Genomic DNA, 18,525 nt, shown 5'->3' on the forward strand with positions numbered 1-18,525 from the left:
TAAGAACTCCTATGTATTTTTGGGAATGTCTTGATAATAATCCCTATTCAGATTATATCATAGAGGTTGAAGTCCATTGGGAAACTCACTCTAGGAACTGAATTAGTAAAAAGTACTTAAGCCAAACCTGGGTTCCTCCCTCCCAGGGTTATAAGAGGACTAGCTGTGTACTGTGCCTAAGGAGCCTGGACACTCAGCCATGATTAGAGAGCTTGAGACTTTTTTACTTTGCATGCATGGAGAGAGTCATTTGAATGAGCCTGAGGGCCTGGGTATTCTCAACGAAGGCAAGGTGACCCTTGTCTACCCAGTCTAAATACCTACAAATCCTTAATGACTGCAGCAGTTCTCTAATTATGGCTTTTATTGGGATCTCCTGACATTGAGAGTGTGGAATCAAATTTAATGTGCTGCAAAATATTCTCGAGTAACCAACCTTATTAACTACAAGTGAAATGATTTAGGAGAGGTCAGAGAACAATTACTTTTCCGGGGGCCTTAGTTTTGGATGAAGGGTTATGGAACTTAGCAGAAATCCTTAAGCTTTGATTAGAAATAGGAGGAGAAAAGAGCACTTGAGGATGAGGGGAGAGTATAAGTAAAAATAGAGAGGTTAAAAGAATTATGTTGAAAGAAAAACGTTTAGTTTGGTGCTACTAAAGCAGTGGTTACTGGTATTTGTTGGGCATAAGAACAATCTGGAATGTTTCCATAGATAGTATGTATATCAGGCTCCTAAACAGGATAGTCTGAATTAAGTATGTCTGGAATAGGACTCTATGATGTAGATCTTGAAGAAGTTTTACAGGTGTGTCTGCATTCAAAAAGGTGAAAAACATAAGGATAGAAGGTTAAATTAGCAGAAAAGAATAATACTTCAGTCAAAATCCAGATAAAATTGGATTTTCAAGACTGTTGAACAATCTGCTCAAAAGTTAGGACTTTGAATGAAGAACGTTTTATCTTTCTATTTTATTTTATGAGTATGTATCATTTTTGTATTTTATATTGTCACTCATCTTTAACACTTAGAACCATCCCCACTTCCTTCCTTTCTTCCTTTATTTCTTAACACATATTGAATGTCTATTGTATATTAGACAAAAGTGTAAGCATGTGGATATAAAGACATGATTTATGATTTCAAGAATTTCTTAGTGTGATTCTCTTAATACTTTACTAGACTCTGTAAAAATTATGCCATGGTTAACAATGTAGAATTTATAACAACTGGTTATGTGTATGGGAAAGTTTAACCTATTTCCAGCAGAAAACAATATTTTCCCATGAAGACATGGAACACTTTTACCTCTGAAAGCAAAATTTTGCCTTTTAAAGACATCTAAAGGAGGAAAATACTAACCTAATTAAATTATAAGATCTTTGTTATGAAATTCTAAATGAACCTTCTAAATACTTCGTACCTTGGCTGGCCTTTCTAATTTAAATATTTACTATACATGATGAGTATCTTAAGAAATTTCACACTTAAAAGGCTCTTAGAGAGTAGTGGTTTAAATAGTTTTTGACAGTGACTTGTTTTACATGACTTGAAATATTCAATATGCATGTGGGTGCATGTATTATGCACTTACAGACAGAATTACACTTACAAATGGCTTTGGCTTCAGATTCAGACCTCAGAAAATGACTTAATTCCATAACCTGACACTTTCCACTGCTATAGGTTAATCTTCTATAAACTCATTTTGAAATGATATGTTATGGTTATCCCAAAACTCCGTAAAGTAGAAATATTTCAAAAGTCTGAAATGTTAATCATAAGAGAACTAAAAGAACTCATTTTTCCCCAAAAGAAAATTTGATCTGTCACCAAAAGCCAAATAAATATTTTCTATAAAATGCTGAAATAATGTACGGAAAAATCTGTGAAACTAAAACCTCCATACAATCTAAGTTAAACGCCCATATTTATTTATATAAGGAGAGTGACCCTCAGTGTATAGAAGACACCTCTTTTTGTGACTGGGTTTTTTTTTTTTTTTTTTAAATGAAGGGAACACTGCACGGCCTGTATTCTACTTAATTAAAAGCAATAGTGGGCCTTCCCAGATGTTAAAGGGGCCTGAGCTGAATAAAGTGTTGACATCAGATGAATGGGCGAGGCCACCTGCTAGCTCCACTCTTGGCTTTGTGGATGATTTGCATTCCTGTGGCCTGTTGCTCGGCATGACCACTCTCAGCACTTCACAGCACCATGGCCTGTTTAATATCATGGATGCCTTCCAGTCATGAAGTCTCTCTTCTATATTAACATCAGCATACAATAGCAAGGGGCCCATTCCATGATTTCTTTGCTCAGAGTATGATGTTTTTACTTAATTTAGACCACATAAAAGGAAAGGAAATGCTTTTCTACAGGCTGCATTAAGATAAAATAAACTTCTCCTTGCCTAAAATCATTAACAGATCAATTGTTCTTTCATGAAGACAATGCTCCTTATTTTAATTGGCAAATAGTATAAATTAGATAAAAAATATAACTTGACCTTAGTGTGCACAGAATGTTTCAATTTTGTTTCTTTGTCAATTTAAGATAAGTCACCCAAGTGTGTTTAGACTAGACTGCAAAGGATGAGATGGTAATAGTCTATAAACCTAAGAAATTCCATGTTTCATAGAGGAGAAATTAATTCTGTAGGCTGCAACAGAAGCGAAAGGGATAAATCATAACATTACAATCTAGAGTATATTAAGAACAAAAGGAGAAAGAGAAAGGTATTATGGGAGGAACTTGCAAACAATTGATTTTACATTATTTTTTCACCCTATTTAATGTTCAATTATTTTAATTTTGGTAAAGTATACAAACATAAAATGTAGATAAAATGTACCATTTTAACCACTTTTACATGTACAGAAAGTCATTTTGTACAAAGTGGTCAATTCATCAGAAGGACATAACAATCCTAAAGTTTATGTTCCTAATAGCAGAGTTTCAGAATACATAAAGCAAGAACTAGTAGAAGTACAATGAGTAAGAGACAAATTTATAATTGCAGCTGGAGATTTTAATATCCCTCACTCAATAATTGATAGAAACAACACGCAGAAAATCAGCACGGACACAGAAAACTGAGTAATGTTAACAAACAACTTGACCTAAGTAATATTTCTACAACATTTTATCTAATAGCATAATCCATCATTTTATATGAGCATGAAATAGTTACTAAGATAAATCATGAGATAGATTTGGTGTGTGAAACAACTCTCAATGAATACAAAATCATTAAGTGAATACACAATGTATTCTCTAACCATGGTGGAACTAAATTAGCAATAAATAGCAGAAATTCATCTATAAAATCTCCAAGTATGAGGAGATTAACAGACTCCTAAATAACTGATGTGTCAAAAAATACGTAGAAGTTTTTTTGTTTTTGTTTGTAAGATATGGGATCTTGTTGCTTTGCCCAGACTGGACTTGGAACTCCCAAGCTCAAACTGTCCTCTGGGCTCAGCCTCCCAGGTATCTGGGACTACGTGTGTGTGCTGCCACACTGGGGTCAGAAATTATTTTTAACTGAAGAAAAAAAGCAAATAGAAACACAAAATATCAACTTTGTGGGATACTGAAACAGTACTACAAAGAGGAAAATTGACTGCACTAAAGAGCTCAAATCAATGATTTCAGTTTCCACCTTAAGAAACAAACATGCACAAAAAATAAGAAAATAATGACCCAGTCAACATTAAGGAAAGAGAAAACAAAATGAAGAGAGTAAACCAATGAAACCAAAAACTGTCTCTTTGAAGAGTTTTTAAAATGTAAAAACTTTTTACCAGACTAATCTGAAAAAAGATAGAAAGTGAGAAGACACACATTACCAATATCTGGAATGTAAAGATGGCACACTAGAGATCTACAAGTATTGAAACAATAGTAAGAGAGCATTGTAAACAACTGTATGCTAATAGATTAGTCAAATTAAATAAAATAGACCCCCCCCCCCCTTTTTTTTTAAAAGGGAGTTTTGCTCTTGTTTCACAGGCTGGAGTGCAATGGCATGATCTCGGCTCACCGCAACCTCTGGGTCCTGGGTTCCAGGGATTCCCCTGCCTCAGCCTCCAGAGTAGCTCCATGCCTGGGATCACAGGCATGTACCACCATAAAAATTTTGTACTTTTAGTAGAGACAGGGTTTCTCCATGTTGGTCCCGACCTCAGGTGATCTGCCCACCTCGGCCTCCCAAAGTGCTGGGATTACAGGCGTGAGCCACCATGCCCAGCCGAAATAGACACTTGTTTGAATAACACAAACTACAAAAGTGTATTCAAGAACAAAAATAGCCTGAATGGTACTATGTCTGTAAATTAAAATCGTAGTAAAAAAAATTTCTACAAGAAAACTTCAAGTTCAGATAGCTTCAGAGGTGCGTTCTACTAAACATTTAAGGATAAAATACTAATTCTACACAGATTTTTTGAAATTCAGAGTAAATTCAATAAGACTAGTATTGCATTAATATCAAAACCAAACAAAAACAGTTAAGGAAAGCAAAATTACAGATCACTCTTCCTCAGAATCATTGAATCTCAAATTCTGAACAAAATTTTAGTAAATTTAATTAAAAAAAGAAGGATAATGCATTTTCAGGCAAAGATATTTTATACCAGGAATGATAGTTTAATATTGCAAAAAAATCAATATAACTCACCATGTAAGTAAAAAAAAGAAAAACCATATGATCATCTCAATAGATTCATCGAAAGTATTTGACAAACATCATCTTCCATTCCTGATTTTAAAATAAATTTTAAAACCTCTCAGTGAAATAAGAAAAAAAGGAAAACATCTTAAAAGTGGCAAAGAGGAGCAACAAAAATCCGGAAAGTTAACATTATACTTAGTAGTGTTAAATACTTTCCCACCAAGATCAAGAACAAGACGTGCATATCAGATCTCACTACTTCTGGTCATTATACTAAAGATTGGAACTAGTACCATGTGGCAAAAAGAGATTAGAAGGAAAATTACATGTATTTAAGATAACATGTTCATCTACACAGAATTTTCACAAAATCCACCAAAAAATTACCAGAACTGTTAAGGTATTTCATCAATATTATAGCATACAAGATCAATATGCAAAAGTCAAGCACAGTTCTATCTATTACTAATGAACAAAGGGATGTTGAAATTAAAAGTAAACCATACATTGAAAATATTAGTGCAAGGGAGAAATCTGACAAAAGATGTACAAAACCTTTAAACTGAAAACTACAAAACATTACTGAGAGACATTTTAAAAATGTAAATGAGGAGATACCCCTTGGGAGAGTCAATATTGTTAATTCTTTCCAAATCGATATATTCTGAAATTTGTATGGACATGCAAATGAGAAAAATAACCAAAACAACTTCAAGAATGATTTTAAAAGTTCCAGAATTCATATTTGATAATTTCAAAAAGCATAAAGTTATAGTAATTAAGACATGATACTGGCATCAAGATTTTCTATTTCAAAAAGAATTTGAAGTCAATCAAACAACTAAGAATTCAGAAACAGATCCACCTATGTATAGACGACTAATTTTTGACAATGCAAAGGAAATTCAGACAACAATGATAGCCTTTTCAACAAATGGTGGGAGAACAACTAAATATCCATTTCAAAAATTTCATTCATTACATTATAAATGAAACACCTAAAATTTAAAAACAGTGTATAAGACAAAAATATTTGTGACCTTGGGTTAGGCAAATATTTCTTAGATATGACACCAACAGTGTGATACATAAAAGAAAAATATTGACAAGTTGTACTTTTTAAAAATCTTAACAGCTTTTCCTTTTCTAGTGATACTGTTAGATTAGGAGAATAAAATGACTACTTCGTTAAGCTATCATTCAAGTTTGAGGGTAGAGACATATTCCAGAGAAAGTAAAAATTCAAATGGTTACCATTCCCAGACCATCACTGAGAATGACCAAAGCAGTACTTTGAGGGAGGAAGGAAATTGCACCCAAAATGAAGCAATAGAAGAAAGCGAGCAGTAACAAGTTGTAAACATAAAAGTAACATTGACTATGTAAATTAAAAATAATTGCCTGAGTACATATAGAAAGTAAATATAAAATATTAAATAATAGCAACTGGGTTAGGATATAAAGTTACTTCTTTTTAAAGTTATATTAGTCTATTTTCATACTGCCATGAAGAAATACCCGAAACTGTGTAATTTATAAAGAAAAGGAAGTTTAATAGACTCACAGTTTCTCATGGCTGGGGAGGTCTCAAAATCATGGTGGAAGGTGAAGGAGGAGAAAAGGCTCATCCTACATGGGAGCAGGCAAGAGAGTATATGCAGGGAAACTGCCCTTTATGAAACCATCAGATCTCGTGAGACTTATTCACTGCCACAAGAACAGCACATGAAAAACCCATCCCCGTGATTTAATTACCTGCCACCAGGTCCCTCCCTCCACAGGTGGGGATTATGAGAGCTATAATTCAAGATGAGATTTGTGTGGGGACACAGCCAAACCATATCAAAGGTATTCGGTAGCAGAAAACACATATTAATCAATATTAGGCTTTGTTAATTTAAAAACTGATAATTTTTGGAGCAGTTACTGAAGGATGGAAATATAATCTATGATAAAAGAAAGATGAAAAGGAACTTAAAAATTTGATTCAATAAAAGACAGAAAAGAAAAACAGGAAAAAAAAAGTCTTAGAAATAGTTTCCGTATTTATCAATTGCAAAAAATGTTAAAGTTCAAGGGTATATGTTAAAAGATACTTTCTCAAGAAAATAATATGTTGGGAGATACATTGAAAAAATTGAATGAATTGTTGATACTAGTTGGAGTTGGGTGATAGATAAATGTAAGTTTGTTATATAATTTGCTTTATTTTTGTATGTTTTCAAAATTTCCCAAAATAAAAATTTTTTAAATTTGAATTTTATCATTGTAATATTTTGCCATTAGCTTCTAAAGTGTGAAAACAGAAAGTAGATTGGCCTATAAAAAATCATGTTTTATTCTTTCTACAGAAGACATCTCTAGAAGCCACTTTACAGATTGTTTGAAAGTAAGAGAAAGAAAAATACTAACCAAAGGAAAATGGCTGTGGCAAAATTAATCTTTGACAGATTATAAATTTAAAAAAATGTGTAAAGCAGCAGTCCCCAAACCTTTTGGCACCAGGGGCTGGTTTTTGTGGAAGATAATTTTTCCGTGGATGAAGTCGCAGGAATGGTTTTGGGAGGAAACTGTTCCACCTCAGATCATCAGGCATCAGATTCTCATTCGGGGCATACAACCTAGATCCCGCAGGTGCGCCGTTCACAATTGGGTTCTCACTCCTATGAGAATCTAATGCAGCTGCTGATCTGACAGGAGGCGGAGCTTAGGCGGTAATGGTTGCTCCCAGGCCGCTCACCTCCTGCTCTGCAGCCGGGTTCCTGTACTGGTTTGTGGCTTGGGGGTTGGGGACCCAAGGTTTAAAGGCAACGACTACTTAATGATTAACAAGAAATTCAATAGAAAAAGACATTTTATTAACAAGAAATTACTTTAAATATCTATTAATAAGTTACTTTTTGTTTGCAATGTGTTTACTTAAAAGAAAATAATATGATTGAAGAGATGAAAAAAGGCTTGGTCTGCAGTTTGTAATAGAAATAACATAACAGTAACAGGTAATTTGATCATTTCCTCCATCTTCATGGCAATTTGAATATTTACTGAACACATAAAGCATGAGCCCACAGTGCAGAAATCTAGAATATAGGGAGAGATAAATTAAAAACAGACTTAAAGATAATAGTCCAGCTGGGCGAGGTGGCTCACTGCTGTAATCCAGCACGTGGGGAGGCTGAGGTGGGCGGATCACGAGGTCAGGAGTTGGAGACCAGCCTGGCCAACATGATGAAACGCCATCTCTACCAAAAATACAGGAAAAAAAAAAAATTAGCTGGGCTTGGCATGCACCTGTAACCTCAGCTACTCCTGAGGCAGAGGTAGGAGAATCGCTTAAACCCAGGAGGGGGAGGTTGCAGTCAGCCAAGATCGCGACACTGCACTCCAGCCTGGGTGACAGATCAAGACTCAGTCTCAAAACGAAAACAAAAACAAAAACAAAACAAAACAAAAAACAAACAAAAATAAAACCCAGAAAACTAAGTCTATACAGATGATAGGTTTTCTTAAGTATTGGGAGGATACAGACCTTATTTTAGTAGGGGCACACCAGAATTGGGGGTTCAAAAGGGAGGGTGCAGAGTGCCAGTTTGCTAATGTTCGCCGTTTCTGTTATTTGAAGAGACTCTAGGGGGGTGAGAAGAAATTTGATGAACTGATGGTGAAAAGCTGGGTAGCAACACAAACCTGGCTTGCATTCTAAATGTGTTGCACAGTAGCTCTGTGACCTTAGACATACTACTTAACCCCACTGACCTATAGTATCCTCTTATGTAAAATGGGGATGATGTATCTGCTTTATAGTTATTGTGGAAACTAAATGCTCTCACACACCCACACACAGAAGGTGTTTAGCAGAGTCTGATAGTAAAGCTACAACATTGTACTAGACAAAAAGAAGCTAAGGTAGAGATGTGAACATTTACCCAAGAACTAATAAACTGTAAAAAATGTTTTGTTCTTGTTCTCATTGATTATTTGAAACCATTTTAAGGCAATTATTCTTATCCTGAGCTCTTCGTGGTAGTTAAAAGGTTTTAAAATCTGAATTTTAAACATAAGTGATTAAATACATTATGACATAACAATGCAGTGGAATAATTTGTAACTTCTCTAAACCTCACTTTATATAAAAAATAATGGGAATAATATCTACCCCTCAAAGCTGTTATGAGGATTATATGAGGTTATATAAGAATAGTGTTTAGCTCAATGCCTGGGACAAAGCAAGCCTCCATTCTGTAAATTCATGTATATGTACATAGAAATATATTTGGAAGTATATAAAACTGTGCAGATTATGTTTGATTTTTATGAACAGTTTTATACATTTTTTAATAGTCTTCTTGTATTTGCTATTTTTCTTATGTGTGTGATAGGATCATAATTTTTATTTTATTTTACATTTTTGTAATTCCAACAACAGTAACTGAATGGAGTCATCAAACCAAATAATATAATTTAAACATTTCTTATTTGGAAGGATTGTCCTAGTCAAACCCTCCTTCTTCTGTGTTCCACAGTTTTTTTCATCCCATTGTATCTCTTCTAATAATATGTTAACATTTTAAAAAGTTAAAAATTTTCATTTGATTTTATTTCCATTAAGTTCATCTTCTATGATTCTTGCATGGAACACACACACTGGTTTAGAAACTAACTTAATATGACTAATATAGATAGGGAAAGGCAATAATATTTGAAAGAAAATAAAATAGAAAAACATCAAACAAGTACAAAACCCTTCAAAACCAACAAAAATATTAAACAAAAGGTCAAATGAAGATTGTTGATTTCTATGAAAAGCCTACAAATGTGGGGTCCCATGATAAGACATCTAAAAATATTGGAATTGGATTGGTGTGGGCTTCAGCATGAGGTGATGAAATACAGATTCAAGTGGACAAAAAGGGGAAGATTGTGGATATGAGGTTTAAAGCATCTGGCTGCAGTTCTGCAGTTGCCTCCAGCCCATTAGCCACTGACTGGGTGAAAAAAATATGATAGAGGAAGCCTACCATCAAAAACACAGACATCACCAAGGAGTCCTGCCGTCCTCCTGTGAAAGTGCCTGCTCCCTGCTGGCTGAAGATGCAACCAAGGCCACCTGGCTGGTTACAAACTAAAATAAGGACCCAGGAAAGGAGAGGTGGAGAAGAAATGTACCCTAAGAGAAGCGTTAAGCAGGCCACACCAGCTGTTTGCCCACCTGCTGTGTAATCACCTTAGGTGTTCAGAAACTGCTCACACTGCACAAAACAGCCATGAGATACACACAATATTTGCTCTTCACATTGTGACTCTAATGCAAGTAAAATACACAGTTTAATTGTTCTGAAACCTGTGGTTTCTTTTAACCCACTTGTATTGCCTTAACTCAGTTAATGTATATTTTGAACTGTGTGTATGGTCTCAGAACTGAAACTGATCATGAATTCTCAAATTTTAATATTCTGTTAAGTACGTTAGTATCTAATTTTACCTGAATTGATTTGGGGAGAAATTACCAGTAGAATACCTTTGTCTGATTATTTGATAGGATCAATTGTTGTATGTAAAACAGACCTGCATATGTATATATATATATGTGTGTGTGTGTGTGTATCTGCATATATATATTATAATAAAAGAATGAAAGACTTCCCCAAAAAATCAAAAGATTATAAAACTTCTCAAAGATGCTTCAAAGTAACTAGCTTGTTGTGGCGAGGGGAAGTAGGGGAGTGACTATTTTGATTCATTTCTTACCAAATAATCATTTTGACCAAAACCTCTTTTAGTTTTTTCTGAATTTCTTTCAACCCAATTGTATGTCCTTATTTTGTAGTTGGAGAAAATAAGACAATACTTAAGGGACTTGTGTCACAGAGTAAATTCAAACTCATGCTTAATTCTAAATCTTGAACATTGTGCTAGTAAATGTGTTGTTTTCTAAAGAGAAATCACTGAAGATTTTATTGGACAGGAGAGTAACATCAGAAATATGATATTTAGGCAAAATTACTTTTGGCAGTATGGTAAATGGACTGAAAGGGACAGAATTAATTGAGCTGAAAACCAGTATTGACGAGCAAAGAGAGCAAAGACTCATTCTGTGGTTTACTTTATGTGTGAGGCCTTAGTCTCAGGTTTGGTTTAAGGTGACAGGACTTTTCCCCTGGAAAAGTCGTTTTCATACCCAAGAGCTTTCTCAGAGGTATTAAGAAGGTTCCCCGCGTCATTACACACAGGCAGTGTCGGAGCAAAGATATTCTCTTTCTCATTTATCTGTTTCACATATTCATATATTGAATATAGAGAAGCATGAGGGGTTTCATGTGAAAAACAAGACATCTGTTGTTAAAAACTCATTTTTAAAAAATCATATGTTTATAGAGCTCCAGTGTGTAGATAGATAACTTTAAATTCTATAACTTCATCATCTTTGTTTGAGAATTCTATTATGAAACAATCTGTTATAGCACAAACTGTTATAGCACAGTTTCTTTATGGCATAAGTCACATTGATAATATTATCTGCTTACAATGGGGATCTTATTATTTGAGAATTAGAAACACAATTAGGGAAAATATTTAACCTCTTCATAACAATTCATTGTGGGACAGGAAGAAAGCTGTTATGAAGACCTTCAGTTTAGCTAATATGGATTGCCTGGAGCAGTGGTAGTCAGAGTGTGGTCCCTGGATCTGCAGCATCTCCTAGCAGCCCAGACCTTCTAAATCAGAGCTTGCATGTTAACACCATGCCCACATAATCGCATGCCCATTACAATATGATAATTTACTGCTCTAGAGTACACCATGGACATGAGTCCAGCGAGTCTTATTCATAGACAAGCACTGACTAAGTTAATGTTAACAGGAGTAAGTATACTCAACAAAACACCAATAATATTTAATAATGCTTATATGTTGGGAATCTGTCTGTGCCCTTTTGTTTCTTCTTATTCCTCCACCTCCCTCTTCCATCTGTATTCTAACTGGTTAAAAAAGATAATTCTGTTAAAATTCTGTTACAACCTTGTTTCTTTCCTTGGACTATGCCTAATGATAGCATCTAACTGGAAAGTCAATGGGATTATTGGTTTTCTGAATGATATAAAACTAGCTTTTCTGTTTGTTTGTTTTTATTTTTAACTAACCAAGCGAATGCAGTGACATCACATGGAAAAACAGTGCCCTTCTCTTGATGGTTCCTCTTTTTTCTTGCTCAATATCAGTGAGCTTATCAGATTTCATAGGCAATGTACTTGACAGCTTAGATGCAATTTTACTATTACATCACTTCCAGTCATTACACGTAGGTTGGCCCCCTTAAGACCATAAACCAGCCTTATTAGTAGCTTATTGTTTATTCATTCCCTGTATTTCATTTTATTTCTTGATTATGTTGTGTTTAAACAATGTTCATGGAAACTAAAGTTTGCGCTAATGATCTTTCCCTGGTAGTAAATTAGTAAATTAAAATTAGTAAATTAGTAATTTACTAATTTTATTAGTAAAATAGTAATTTATTAGTAAAATTAGTAAATTAATCCTTAGCAAATTAAAAAATCCGTGTAGCTGTATCTCTGCTAAAGGATTTGGAGAAAGGCAAAGATAGCCCTGAATGATCTTTCCAGATATTGGAAGTGCTGAATATTTATATTCCTACTTAATATGACCTCACCCATAGCTCTGGTTCTCAAAATGCCAGCCATAAGAGCCAACACCTTGATCTAGAGTGGTTAATAATTCTTCATACATGGCAGCCTCCTGACTATTAACAACCTTATAGTTGATTTCAGCATGGCATTACGAGAAGAGTCTGGAGGCTAGAGTATGTCCATGAATCTAGTTTGTACAATGACACAGTCTCACTGAGTGCCTGGGGTTGAGTAATCAACATCAACCTCATGCGTTATTGTCAGACACTAATAGTAAGTTCTTACGCGTTACAGATAGACATTGAGGCAGCCAAGATGCATAAAATACAATGTCTTCCACAGTTACTTTATTGGATAAATGTGAAAATTAGGTGAAATAAATATGAATGGCTTTTGAAGCAAATGTTACTGTGGTATTATCACTTATAGGTTGTGTTTTGTTTCACCCTTACTCTCAATGAACTATAAAATTGAGCTGTAAGTAGATTGAATTAAGTTTTTTGGCAAAATGAGTTCCTCCCTGTGTAGTCATTTGATAACAGGTATCACCCTAATGTAGGAATTATAGTGTTCTCTGACAAATTAAAGACACACACACACTGTAATTGAAGAATTACTTTAGTGGAATCCCCAAACCAAGGAATCTTAAAAAAAAATTTGACTGTCCTAAAATAGTAACCCATATGTATAAATCAGTTTTTAATATCATAAGAAAAAAAACTTGGATATTAAAAGTGTGAATTTTAACAGAGTAAATTTCTCCTCACAATTTCTCTCAGGCTTTATAGATTATTATTGTAGGAAATATTTTGTGTATGTGTGGGGGGTTGTCTTGTTTTGAGATAGGGTCTCGCTCTGTCACCCAGGCTCACTGCAGCCTTGAACTGCTGGGCTCAAGCAGTCTTCCCACCTCAGCTTCCCAAGTAGTGGGACCACAGGTACACAGCATCATGACTGGATAATTTTTAATTGTTTTGTATAGTTGGAGTCTCACCATATTGCCCAAGCTGGTCTCAAATTCCCGAGTTTAAGTGATCCTCCCGCCTTGGCCTCCCAAAGTGCTAGGATTACAGGGGTGAGCCACTGTGCCCAGCCAGAAGTATTTTGTAAAGTCATATTTTTAAACTTTCTTGTTATCTGGGCTTGAAAAAGCCTACAAATAACAATTATGTGACATTTGCTAACACTCAGAGTATATCTACCACAATACCACCCCTTTCCACAACTATAACTATGTGCTAGCTGTTGTTGCATCCAAGTATATGAAGTAATAAATAGGCCCCAAGTGCCAAGCAAATGCAAAAGCAAGTAAAGCATTTTTCCCTGCATGTGGGAACCATCTCTTATGAACTTAACTTTGGTCAAGATAGACAGTTTGAACTGTTTGTACGCTGCATTTATTAAGACACTCTTTTTATTCTTAAAACCAAGCTGTTACTTTGGTTCTTTTATGGAAACTGTGGACAATCAAACATTTGCAAACTGAAGAGTTTTAGTGCAGTGTTTGTTTCAAGCATGCTTGAAAGAAAGTGTATGAAGATTATTACAACTTTGGAGATTTCAGATACTGTAAATAATATGCTCAGCATTAGATGCCATGCTGTCCCTCCACTGACATTATTAAGTGTAGGCAAATGTGTAATCAGTGGGAGGAATGCTTGGTAAAGGGCCATGGAGAAGTGGTGAGGAAAAGGGAAAAATTTAGGCCATACTGTTGCTATCATGACTTCCTCAGTGAAAGGCCATTTAATGAGCTTAGCATTCACAGGTTTTTTTTTTTATATATATATATAAGGCAATATAGTGTTAAAATTTTGGAAGACATTGGTCTGAATATTGACCTGTTTTGGTATGCCATTTCTCATAAGATGGTAGAGGGAGGAAGATAAATGAAGGAAAATTTGCTATACCTGTCTCTAGTGTCAGCAGTTTATAGTAGCTAAGACATACAGCCCCTTGTTTTTTTGTTTGTCTTTGCTTGTTTTTATGTTGTACATTGAGCATAACAGTGTCTGTTCTGTGATGTGCAGGATTTTACTTTAATGGTTATTAGAAGTTTGAAAATGAGTGGTGTTTGCTATTAACCAGCTGTGGCCTTGAATGATGAAATTCTAAAAATATGTAGTGTGCTTTCTCAAAAAGCATATGCCTTAACTATTTGGAAATAATCAAACACATGAGGCCAATCTTCAGGCAAAATTGGCTGTAGGTGGCCAGATAAGCATCCAATTCTTGATTCCAAGCATTGCAGCTCAGAGCTTTGATATGCAAATGGGAAATGATTGTATTACCAACAATTCTTAAATGAGTAATAAAAAACATTCCTATTATATTTTGTGTTAAAATATAATAAGAATTAGCACACACACAAACACAAAGAATGATGTAATTAAAGTTACGGTATTAAAATGAGCAATAACATAAAACATTCCCATTTCATTTTGCATTCAGATGGAATAAAAACAAGCACACATACACAGTGATGTAATTAAGGTTACATGGATTGAAGGAACTTTAAGGTTTTCAAAGAGTAGCGCATGACAGAAGAGAGAGGCAGTGATCATCACCATAAATGTTTCCTGCCTAAATTCATTTATTACTTGTTATTTCACATTGTTGCTCTCTCAAATGCCTTAGGAACCTGAAACCTAGAATTCCAAGAATCACAGTAAGATATCTAGGCATTACATCCTTTAGAAAAGAATCAATCATTGACATTTCAGTCAGTTTGAATAGGGCCACTGACACCTGAGAAGACATAGTTTATTCCAAAAACGGAAAACTTTTTATTGTTACTGGCAGTGTAAATACCAGTATACTCAGAAAGGATAAGAATAAATTGGATAAAAATGTGTGTGTTCTCTAGTACTTTTTGTTTTGCCTATACACAAAGATAAAATTTACTATTGAAACTTCTGGTGAATAGGATTTTCAGCACACCTTGTACAACTTCCAGTGATTGCATTCTGCCTTATGCCCATGTTTACATGAAATTTTTTATTTAATTCCTTTGATCAAAAATATTTATTTAGAACATTATTGGATGATGCAACAAAATACTTCTTAGGCAAAAGTAAATGTTTTTGTTTCCTTCTTCCAGTGTGTATCAGTGTGACTGGATTTTTGTCTTTTATGAAATTGTTTAAATATTTTCAAATATTAAACTCATGGATTTCTTCATTTCTTTCCACTTCCAAAAGAATATGGGATCATTATGCCAACTCAGCAGATGTCTAATTTAAATTTCTCTTGCCTTAATTGAAGCCTGTCTCCTCTTCCTCTTGGTTTGCTGGAAAAAGAGAACAGCTGTTGGACATCATGCTCTTACAATAAGTCTCTCTTTAACGTTTTATTTTTCAGTTCCTCTAAAAGCCCCAAGCCCTGAATTTTTCCTCACAGGTCCTATTATCCTTGCTAACTTTGTTGGATGAAATCCTATAGTAACATTATCATTGCCCCACATATGTAGAGCCCCAAACCAGGAAGAGTAGTCTCATAAAGACAGAAATTACAGCAAAAGTGTGGTTATCTAGCTCATTTGCATAACCTGGTAGGTAGTTATGATAATAACATGGAGTAAAGGTAAATTTACAGATTCCTTGTGATCTTTTAATTGCTTTTCACAATTTAGTACTTTTACGTTGCGTATTTTAAAATTAGTTATTCTCATTACCAATGACCTAAATTAAGTTGAAAATTTTTCAGATTTTTTTTTTTTCTTCAAGAGACAGACTCTTGCTTTATTACCCAGGCTGGAGTGCAATGGCTATTCACAGGCACGATCATATCACCAATAACCTCCAACACCACGCTCAGCAAAACATTTATTCTACTTTAAATTAGGTATCACTTTTGTAAATAAAGGCCAGCTTTATTTTTCCTTTATATAACAGCTTACTTTTCCTTTATATAACTTGACACCATATTCTATTGATTCCCTGAAGTCCTGCGGAGTCAGGAATATAAAAAGATAATGGCATCTAGAGAATAATTTGATAATGGTAACGTGTATCAACATCATTTTCAACTGGAAACATTACGACATGCTAGTCCTTTGGAAGCAATCCCTTTTGTCCTTCTTTACTCTCAGCCTACCAATTATCAGTCTTAGTCAATTTGTATTCATTGATATCAACACTTTTTTATAGTACAATAGTTAAGATAATAAGTTTTAGTTGTACTTCTGGCATTTTTTTAATCTCTCTGATGTCTTTGAAAGTTCTGAATGTTCTTAAACCTAAGTCTCTCAATCTATAAAATGGTAAACAACAAAATTGACCGTAACATTAGAGTCAAAACAAAATGGACCATTTAACATCATATTAAATCTGATAATATATTTGAAATACTTTGTAAAGTATTTGACACACAATGAGCAGGCAAAAGTATTAATAGTAGTGTTGCAATTATATTATTTTTGTTATTATCATCATCCCTTAAGGGGCATCACTACCAAAATAGTTTGCTATTATGCATTATTTGTATCTAATTTGTAGCAAATTATTAATCTTAGTAATATTTTAACGTGACTGCTTTTTAATCCCATCTTGTTTTTATTTGCTTGCTTAATTCTGTTAATAGGTGTTTGCTATTTTCTCCGAAGTATGATCGTTTGCCCTTGTGTAGGCTTAAAACATTATCTCCAGCTTGTTTTTACATTTTATTTTATGTCACGTTGCATCATTTACCTTTATGTAAATAGTTTAGGTCTTTATTTCATTTTTTTGTAATATTGATAATCGTTGGACACAGGGAGAGCATGGTCACCGTATAAAATACATAGTACAGGCTCAGTAATGCTTGCAAACTGAGGCTGATAAGTGCACATGGCTTTTTATGCTGTGCTTACTTTGCTTCCAGACAATACCAATAGGCTAGGTATAGCTGGATTCTCCACTAAGAGAGGAACCAGTTTCCTGCCTCCTTGCATATTTACACAGGAGCTATGAGGAGGCACACCTCACCTACAGAGTTGGAAATCTCTGAGCTTTAAAATTAGGTTTAAAGTCTTGCTGCTATGAGAAATGTTTTATATTTGAACACTGATTCCATAGGAAGTTTGTGTAGGTATCACCAACTGAAGGTCTCTGCTAAGGCACCTCTTTTTATTTCTCCTTAGAAAGAGCTGTAAGGAGTATCCAGTATATAAACTGAGTTGTTAATAATGATTGTCAAATGGGAAAATGAGAAATCTTAGTTCTGACATACTTAGGAAAAATTTCCAATATTAGTGTGCCTAAAGGCTCTCCTTGTGAACGCGTAACATGCACTTAACTTGTGATCAGTTTTTATAGCTAAATCAACCATTTTACTTTACATATGCAGAAGTTTAATTACTAATAACACACAATGGAAAACTCAAGTAGAATATAGTCTCTTATCAAGAGTTGACTCTATATATTATTATAGAATTTTGCAATTACATATAATAGTAATTTTAGTGTGTGGTGTATGCATGTTTGAATAGTACTTCTTATGTTCAAGGCTAATGTTCAGTAACAAGCCAATTAGGTGAAAGTGATTTGCAAAGTATTCCAATTTGCCTTTGTTGCTCTTTCTGTGTTATTACACACCCTCAAACTAGAAACAAACAAGATTCTTCCTGTCTTCAAGGAAAGAGAATGCTGTTCAATTTGAATATATTACATTTGATTATTATAAAGGAAAATAGTATAGGTTAGGAAAGCAGGTTAGATATAAATGGTGAAGGATTTGATGCTATAAAAAGGGATTAAAAGTTTACTCTTTAAGAGAATTTGAGCTTAATAAGTAAATTTTCATTTTATAAAACTTAAATTCACAAAATTAATTTATATTTATTCTAGAAAATATAGATGACAGATAAAAGTTTGTAAGCAAAATTTTAAGCAGTCATTAATTTTAAAGGGTAATAGATACTAGTTTATTTCTTTTTGCTGTCTTTTCTGTAAATGTATTTTTAAACATAATTGAATCTATGCAGATTTAAAAAATTAAGATCAGTTATTGATATTTGAAAAAATAATACATTCTCAAGAATTAAAATTTAAAAGGTACAAAAGGATAGACACTGAAAATCTTCCTCTGTCCCCTGGTTCCCTGTTCCTCTTCCCAGAGGTAATCAGTACTATCAGTTTATGCACCCTTCAGGGCTAATCAGGAGCATATGAACACACAAACATATATCCACTACAAACACATACCATACCCTCTAGGCTAGCATA

Source organism: Macaca nemestrina, chromosome 5, assembly GCF_043159975.1.
Source record: "Macaca nemestrina isolate mMacNem1 chromosome 5, mMacNem.hap1, whole genome shotgun sequence".
Classification (NCBI taxonomy): Eukaryota; Metazoa; Chordata; class Mammalia; order Primates; family Cercopithecidae; genus Macaca; species Macaca nemestrina.